The 9025-nt window shown below is 46.6% G+C and overlaps 1 long non-coding RNA gene across 3 annotated transcripts; it reads left to right on the top strand.

Moving 5' to 3' along the window:
- The first annotated feature begins 659 nt into the window (after positions 1-659).
- On the top strand, positions 660-7224 carry Gm32384. 3 transcript variants are annotated; one of them, XR_001780244.1, is made up of 4 exons: positions 660-1588; positions 5219-5335; positions 5833-5937; positions 7187-7224. It is a non-coding gene; the product is annotated as a predicted gene, 32384 (long non-coding RNA). The 3 variants fall into 3 exon arrangements; XR_001780245.1 differs by lacking the exon at positions 660-1588 and adding an exon at positions 2667-3333; XR_388778.3 differs by lacking the exon at positions 660-1588 and having other exon boundaries at positions 4097-5335.
- The last annotated feature ends 1801 nt before the right edge of the window (positions 7225-9025 follow it).

Here is a 9025-nt window from a genome sequence, read left to right as displayed (position 1 = left end):
AGCCCATGCTTCAAATCCCCTACAGCCTTTGTGGTGCACATCTGGCAAACCCACTCCTTGCTGCCGTACCTTTCTCTCTTGAACCCAGATGAGCTAGCTGAGTGAAGGAAAACACAAAACAAACTTAGTTCAGAAACAATGGTAACTCAGTCTCTGGGCACAACAACTAAAACCTAATCTTGTAAGCTTTATTAAAATGTGATTCCTCCAGCGGTGAATCCTTGAGGATCCACCATGGTACTGGGAAACTCTAGCAGGTACATCTTACTTATGTAAGATGCCTTGTGCTGTCCCCAGTCGAAAAATGGTTATAAGTACTGGCTGCTCTTGCAGAGGATCTGGGTTCAATTCCCAGTAATTCCCAGCATCCACATGGCAGCTTACACTGTTACTTCAGTTCTAGAGGATCTGACACCCCCACACAGACAGACAGACATGCAAACAAAACAATGTACTTTAAGTAAACGAAGAGGTAGCAATATGAGATAAACCATGTAACCATTTAAAGATTCATCTATTTATGTAAATGAGTGTTCTATCTGTAAATACATCTGCATGCCAGAAGAGGACATCAGATCCCATTGCAGATGGTTGTGAGCCACCATGTGGTTGCTGGGCATTGAACTCAAGACCTCTGGAAGAGCAGTCAGTGCTCTTAACCTCTGAGCCATTGAGCCATCTCTCTAGACACACATGTGGATTTTTCTTTTCTTTTTTAAAGATTTTTCCTTAATAGAAAGTGGTGTCAGTGGACTGGGTTTGTAGGTAGATTGCTCTGCAGTTCTCCTTTCTCTTTGGTTGGTTTGTCCAGTCATTCTGTGTCATCAGGCCAATGAAGGACACTAACTTGACATTAGTTTCTCATCGTTTCTCCCTTTGTATCTCTCCTCTCCCTTCTCTAACTTGTCTCTCTTCAGTTTTATAGGAGGATAGATATATCACAAAATTAGGCACATTACTGTCACTTTCTGTCTGTGACCTGGTGATTGCAAGGATGGCAGGCAGCCAGCAGGAGGCTTGTGGACAAGAGGGCCAAGTGGGGACTACCAGATGAGAGTTGCTTTCTCTAGGAACACCCCAACCACCAGGTACCCTCTGCTCTCTAGCATCACTCTGTGCTTCACTACAGACTGTCACGGGGCTCAATAGATCTCTCTCTCTCTCCCTCCCTCTCCTACACACACACACCATCACCACCACCACCACAAACAAAAGACATGCCCATACAAGGATGTGGGTACTAGGCAGCAGTGAGCCTGTGGACTGAAGATGTTGCCTCCAGGAGCTGTGCCAGGGTCTAACTGTTGTCTCATAGCTGATGTTCTTGAGACCCTGTGGTGTTAAACAAGCAAGTCTATGGTTGGCCACTCGGGGGCAGCAAACAGCCAGAGGTGAAGCTAAGGAATTGCTGGCTAGACCTAGGCATTTCTAGGGCTTAATCCAGGTAAACTGGTCTTTAGGATTGCCTTTGGCACAGGGTCACCCAGCACAAACAGACATGAGTAACAACATCTGTCCGTTTGGCTTCAGGAGCAGGAAGGGTGGCACAGAGGGCTGTCTGTGAAGCTGGCTGGGGCCTGTCTACCAGGTAAGGGTTGTGAAGAACCTTGGCTTTGTGGCACACTGGCAGGAAGCTGAACCAGGACAAGTGATTTCTTTCTTTGACTTTAAAATGCTCTCAACAGCACAGGGTTCTGGAGGAAAGAACACAACAGTTTGCCTGTATAGAGCGCTGAAGAGGTGTGGCAGCACTATAGGAAAACAATATTTTCAGAGGCTGGACAGGGTATGCTAACTAAGGAACCAAATGGTTGAAAATGAGTCTGTCTGGGCCAGGAAGAGCCAACTAGAAACAAACCCAGAAACACCTAGCAGAACATGTTAAGGAATCAGGACAAGATCCAAAAACAGTGGGAAAGCAGTTGAAGAGGTGGATGTAGCGATGCAGGGATGAACAGATCTGTGATTTGGCTGTTTTGAGATAGGTGCTTGTGTAATGTACACTACACTGGCTGTAAACTCACTGTATAGCTGAGAGTGGCCTTGAACTCCCAGTCCTCCATCCCTCACCTCCAGAGGGAGGGCCGAGGTTACAGGAGTGCACGACCACAGCTGGCTTTGTATGATGCTCAGAATCGAGCCTTGGACTGCATGCATGCTAGACAAGCTACTGTACTGAGTTTTACTCTCAGCCAAACTTGTGACCTAGAGATTATAGTAGCTGCAGAGAAGGAAAGAGGATGGGAGGTGGAGAGAGTCCAGTGTGGAAGCTATATACTGACCACATAGCAATCGTGTTGGCCTGGAAGAGTAGTAGGCCTTAGGGATGGAGAGAAATGGGAGGCCAGGAGGTGGTGGTGCATGCCTTTAATCCCAGCACTATACAAAGAAACCCTGTCACGAAAAACCAGAAAGAAAGAGAGAGAGAGAGAGAGAGAGAGAGAGAGAGAGAGAGAGAGAGAGAGAAAGAAAGAAAGAAAGAAAGAAAGATAAAGAAAGCAAGCTGGGCGAAGTGGCACCCACCTTTAATCCCAGCACTTGGGAGGCAGACGCAGGCAGATTTCTGAGTTTGAGGCCAGCCTGGTCTACAATGTGAGTTCCAGGACAGCCAGGGCTGCAAAGAGAAACCCTGTCTCAAAAAAAAAAAAAAAAGAAAGAAAGAAAGAAAGAAAGAAAGAAAGAAAGAAAGAAAGAAAGAGAGAGAGAGAAATGGCAGGATTTGAGAACCAATGGAAATAACCAGAAAGTGGATATGGTGTGTGTGTGGGAGGGGGTGTGGAGAAAGTGTGAAGAGGGCATAAGGAAAAAGATGGTAGAGAAGAAAGCCAGCCAGTAATGAAGCCCAGAGCCCTGGCCTGCCCCCTGGATCACTGGTATACAAAGCTTTTACTATTGGCACATTTGGAAGCTAAGTTTATGCTTTGCTTTGCAATTATTGAGTTTGAGGGGTCAATGGGACATACTGATAGAAGTATGTTAGAGGGGATATCCAGGAGGCAGTTAGAAGAGAATGAGGCACTGGGATGTGGGTGGATAAGGAAGTTTATCTATGGGCAATGTGCAGGTCTGAGAGCTCAGACCGGCTACCACTGTCAGGTCTAACCGGTAGAGTAGGTTTGTATTGCCCAAGTACCCTAAGATGTCCTGGAAGGTATCCAGGGAGACAGAAGAAAGTGTCCTCTTCCCCCCTCGCCACTGAGTCCTACTAGCTCAGCTGGCCAAATCTTTGCCCAGAGGCAAAGTCCTCTCTTTGCCACTACAGTATGGTAGACCCTCCCCACTCTCTCAACACCTCACCTATGGGAACTTACAAGGATTTGGCTGAGAAAATAGGTGAGAAAATTCGGCTGTGTGTAGCTTTATAGACTGGATCCTGTGGGTTTCCATAAGGGATACCACCTAAGGGGTTCCCCAAAGGACAGGTACAGCCACTGGCCAGAGAGCAAGGATTCTGGCCTGGGTGGTGGGCCAAGGAACCTCCTAGTGCCCTTGTCACTGTGGGTCTTTCCTATTGAGGTCCATGGGATTGAGAAAAGTTGTGACCATCCTCAGACCCAGCAGGCCACCAGGTTAGAATCTGATACCCCACACCCTATCATCCATTAGCTTGTCTGAATCTTGTCCTCTTTCCACCTCTGAAGACAAGTCTCAAGAAGGGTTTCCAGATTTGGGGGGTGGGGGGGATATATATAACTTGCTTTGGGGAGAGTGGGGATATGAGCTGGCTCCAGACCCAGGTTCCTCATGGCAAAAGTTATAGAGCAGTAGCCATGGAATAGTTGTCTCTGAATCCTTTTTTTTTTTTTGGGGGGGGGGGGTTGAGACAGGGTTTCTCTGTGTAGCCCTGGCTGTCCTGGAACTCACTGTGTAGACCAGGCTGGCCTCGAACTCAGAAATCTGCCTGCCTCTGCCTCCCGAGTGCTGGGATTAAAGGCTTGCGCTACCACGCCCAGCTTTTTTTTTTTCTTCTTTTTTTAAGATTTATTTATATATGAGAACACTGTTGCTGTTTTCAGACACACCAGAAGAGGGCATCAGATCCCATTACAGATGGTTGTGAGCCACCATGTGGTTGCTGGGAATTGAACTCAGGACCTCTGGAAGAGTAAGTCAGTGCTCTTAACCACTGAGCCATCTCTCCAGGCCCTCTCTGAGTTCTTGGTGCTGGGGTTTAAATAGGCTTGTCACAGGGCTACTCATAACAAAGCATAGGCTGCAATGCTACGAGGTAGAACTCGTGATAGGGGTTTGGGTCCTGGAGCTAAGGCCCACAAGAATAAGTAAAAGGTTTTCATCATTTCTCCCTGGTAGTGTATGAAGGAGCAGGGTTCACACTGTAGCCAGCTTGAAACTTACTATGTAGCCTAGGATGGTCTCAAACTTGAGGTGATCCTGATTCAACCTCCAGAGAGCTGGAAATGCAGGCCTTAACTAGCCACACCTGCATAAAAAAATATCAGCTATGATGTTTACCTAGTGCTCTGAGGAAATGAAAATAAAATGATCTGAATAGGTCTCTGCCAGGGAAAATGCCCCACTTCCTTTTAGGGTGGCTTTGAAGGCAATGTAAACAGAGTGGGAAAGAAAAGGTCTGCTCCATCTGCCTTCTTTCTCCTTATCATTTCCGCACCACCACCGCCCAGCTCTGCCTAGTGGTAAGGGCTGCACATAAGGGCCTTTTCTGCTACGCTGTACCCTCATCCCTGCCAGCACCCCATGGCTTTGCACTCACTCACTATGCAGCCAAGGGTGGCTGTGAACTTCTTTTTTTAAACGTTTCTTTTCATGGAGCTGAAGAGATGACTCAGACCCTAAGAGCTCTTGTAGAGGACCACAGTTTGGTTCCCAGAACCTACATGGCAGCTCGTGACCATCTGTGATTCTAGCTCCAAGGGATCTAGTGTCCTCACCTGGCTTCCTGAAGCACCAGGCACACACATAAGGCATACATACAGATAGGCAGGTACATGTGACTACACACAGATAAGAATGTTTTTAAACTAAAGATTTATCTTGATTATATTTTCTTTTGGCTTTATATACCTGGGGGTTGATAAGAATGGCTCCCCAGGGTACCCTGTATTTGAATACTTGGTTTCTAGTAGTTGCTGGGAAGGATTAGGAAGTGTGGCCTTGTTGGAAGAAATATGTCACTGGGGGCCTGCTTTCAAGTCTCAAAAAACTCTGGCCATTTCTAATTAGCTTTCTTTGTCTCCAGCTTTTGGCTCGAGTTTTCTCAGCTCTGGCTCCAGCCACCAGCCTGCTACTTCTGAACCTTCATCGTGAACTCTAACCTTTGAAGTCCTAAGCCCAAAAACCTCTTCTGTAAGTCTTGGTAAGTGTTTTATCTCAGCCATAGAAAAGTAACTAATATGACTGTGTTCTGTTGTTTTGAGACAATCTTGCTACACAGCCTTGGCTAGCCTGGAACTCACTCTGTAGACCAGGCTGGTCTCAAACTGGAGGAGATCCACTTGCCTCTGCCTCCTGAACTCTAGAATTAAAAGGCATACACCACCTGGCTCCCTAGTTTATTTTTTAGTTACGTGTCTGTGTGTGTCTGTGTGATACACATGTGGGTACAGATGTCACAGAATCACACTTAGGTCTTCTGCAAGAGCAGTTGGCTCCACATTCAGAAGCACTGAGCCATCTCTCCAGCTTCCTGTCCTCCCTACTGTGTTTCTCAAGAGCCACCATGGCTGGTTTACTCTGTGGTGGTACCATTCTCTCTATAGCCCGAGCTGGCCTGAAGATCCTCCTGCCTCAGCCTCCTGAGTGTTGGAATAACAGAAGTGAGCTTCCAAGCCTGATTAAACTTTTTTTTTTCAGGTTTGAAGTACGCTTTATTAAATATTAAATGCTGACCAAGAGATCAGCTTCGGTCAGGACCACTCCCTGGGGCTTCCAGCTGCATGGCCAAAGCTCTGGATTTTGGTGAGTGTGCTTAAGCACTTTATTCTACTTTAGTGTGGTTCTAGCACTTTCAGAAGCCTGAGGGAAGGCCATCTGGGATAGTCTGAGTAAGATCTTGTCCCAAAACCAAATAAGCAAATGAATAATATATCATATATTGGGGGTGTGTGTGGAATAAATGGCTTAGCCATTGAGAGCCCTGGCTGCTCTTCCAAAGGACCTAGTTCAATTCCCAGCACCCACAAGGCAGCTCAGACCTGTAATTCCGGTTCCAGGGTGTCCATGGCACTAGGAATGCACATGGTGCACATATAGATGCACACACAAAATACTCATTCATAAAATACAATAGCCGGGGGGCTGGTGAGATGGCTCAGTGGGTAAGAGCACCCGACTACTCTTCCTAAAGGTCCAGAGTTCAAATCCCAGCAACCACATGGTGGCTCACAACCATCCATAACGAGATCTGACTCCCTCTTCTGGAGTGTCTGAAGACAGCTACAGTGTACTTACATATAATAAATAAATAAATCTTAAAAAAAAAAACTTTATTAAAAAAAAAAAATACAATAGCCGGGCGGTGGTGGCACATGCCTTTAATCCCAGTACTTGGGAGGCAGAGGCAGGCAGATTTCTGAGTTCGAGGCCAGCCTGGTCTACAAAGTGAGTGCCAGGACAGCCAGGGCTACACAGAGAAACCCTGTCTCGAAAAAAAACCAAAAAATAAATAAATAAAATAAAGCCTTTTCCTGTTTTATTTTTTTGAGACAGGGGTTCTATATGTACCCCTGACTATCCTGGAACTCACCACCTGGTCTTGAACTCAGAGATCCACCTGCCTCTGCCTTCTGAGTTCTGGGATTAAAGGTGTATACGATTATGCCTAGCAAAATAAATATATCCTTTAAAAGGATAATAATATACTTTTATTTTTAGTGAGGCATGGTAGCATGCCTGAAATTCTAGCACTTGGGAGGCTGAGGTACTACTACAAATTCAAATTCAAGGCCAGATTGGACCACATAGTAAGACCCAGTCTCAAACAGAACCAGGAGGCCGAGGGATGGCTTACCGATGGCAATCAATGATGTTGCAGAAGACCCGGTTCAACAGCATCCCACATGGTGGTCTGTGCCTCTGGTTTGAGAGGTTCTGATTCCCTCTGGGAATACATACAGGCCATACATACAGTTTGGTACTTGTAAATAAAAGCCTCATACACATCAAGTAAAATTTAGGAAAGATAACTGAATACTTGTTGCTTTTACAGAGGATTCAGGTTTGGTTCCCAGAACCTCCATGATGGTTCACAACCATCCCTAACTCCAGTTCCAATGGAATCCAACACCCTCTTCTGAACCCCGTAAGTAACACACACACACACACACACACACACACACACACATACACACACACACACACACACACACACACACACACGCAGGCACACACGCAGGCACGCACACAGAGTGCACATACATTCAAGGACAAACATCTCTATGTTTAGAGCCAGCCTGATCTACATATCAAGTTTCAGGCCATCCAAGACTCCATAATAACAAACAAACAAACAAAACAAGCTAGTTTCTCTTGTGTTCTTATGCACTTTATTCCATAATGTACAAACATTTTTCTGAGTGAATATTCATGACCTTCACCAACATTTCAAAGAGACTCATGGCAGGGCTGAAGGCTTGAAGCTGCTGCATACAGGAACTATGTTGCCTTAACTCTTCCATAAAGGGATGCTTGGCACTGATTTGCTGTGTCTCTGGGGGCCAGGGCAGTCTTTGTTTTCCCCCATTTAGATTTATATATTTAATTTTATGAGCCTGCACCGATGCTCTCCATCTGGTCTATCTGGTGTCTGTGAAGGTCAGAAGTGGGCAAATACCCTGGAACTAGAGTTGCAGATGATTGTGAGCCACCGCGTAAGTGCTGGGAATTGAACCCAGGTCCGCTACAAGAGTAACATGTGCTCTTAACTGCTGAGCTATCTCGCCAGGTCCCTCCAAGCCTGTCTTTTGGTTCTTTCAAAGGGCAAGGACCATCCCAGAGCACCAAACCAAACCTGTTCCAGTTGTAGGTTGGCTGTCCCCAGCAGACTGAGAGCTGGAGACACTCACACAATGAGAAGGACAGATGTGTGCCATCTGAGACTTGTCCATGACACCTGCCCTAGCTGCAGCTGGACCAGTTTTCACTGGACTCTGGCTTCCGGGAAGATGCAAGTAGGAGAGCTTGCCAAATAGGTTCTTTCAGATCAAATGACAACAAACTGACCCAGACAGCTCCAGTTTCTTCAGGAGTTTGAGGTTGAACACCCTGAGGTGTCAGCATTGAGAAGAGCACAAGAGATGGCAGATACCAAGGGAGGGATGGTGAATCAACAGTGGGGATATAGAGATCTGCCAAGACAAGCTGGTCTTCCACCCCACCCTCCAAGGAGAGATCTGGCCCTGGGCCTTGGCACATCTCTGCTCCCCACCCTTGTCATATCCCAAGAACCCAGAGACTGGAGAAAGCTGAGGTCTCCAGCTATCTTAGTCCACTGCAGAACTTGAGGTGCGCCAGGAAATCCTAAGAGGAAAGCTGAAGAAACTTTCTCCTCCCTCTGGCTCATTACAGGGCTCCATTCCTGGTACTTAGTGTTATGAACTTGTTAATAGCATTTATGTCCTTGGAGGTCCCTACCCAAGGATTTCTGATCTGCCTGACTGTGTACAAAGCTATTCAAGCTGTTGTTGCTCCTGGTGAGGAGGAGAGACAGAAAGGTCTACATGGAGAGACGTTCATGGCCAGCTCCTTCTATTCCATGGGGGCTGCACCCCTTCTCTTACAGAGTAAACTAGTTACAGGATACCCCCCCCCGAAACAGATTGATCAAGCACACCCACATCTTGTCTCTTCTCTCCCTCCCTCCCTCCCTCCTTCTCTTGCCTGAGGAAGGGTCTCAATATATAACCCTAGCTGACCTGCAACTCACTATGTAGAAACAAGAAACAGGCTGGTCTCAAACTACAGATCTGACTGCTTTTGTCTCTTCAGTGCTGGATGTGCCATGTGGCGTGAGCCACCACACGTGGCCACACTTCACTCCTAACAGTGC

This window comes from Mus musculus, chromosome 11 (genome assembly GCF_000001635.26).
Source record: "Mus musculus strain C57BL/6J chromosome 11, GRCm38.p6 C57BL/6J".
NCBI lineage: Eukaryota > Metazoa > Chordata > Mammalia > Rodentia > Muridae > Mus > Mus musculus.
Note: the sequence above shows the minus strand (reverse complement) of the source record. Positions and strands in the feature narration are given on the sequence as shown.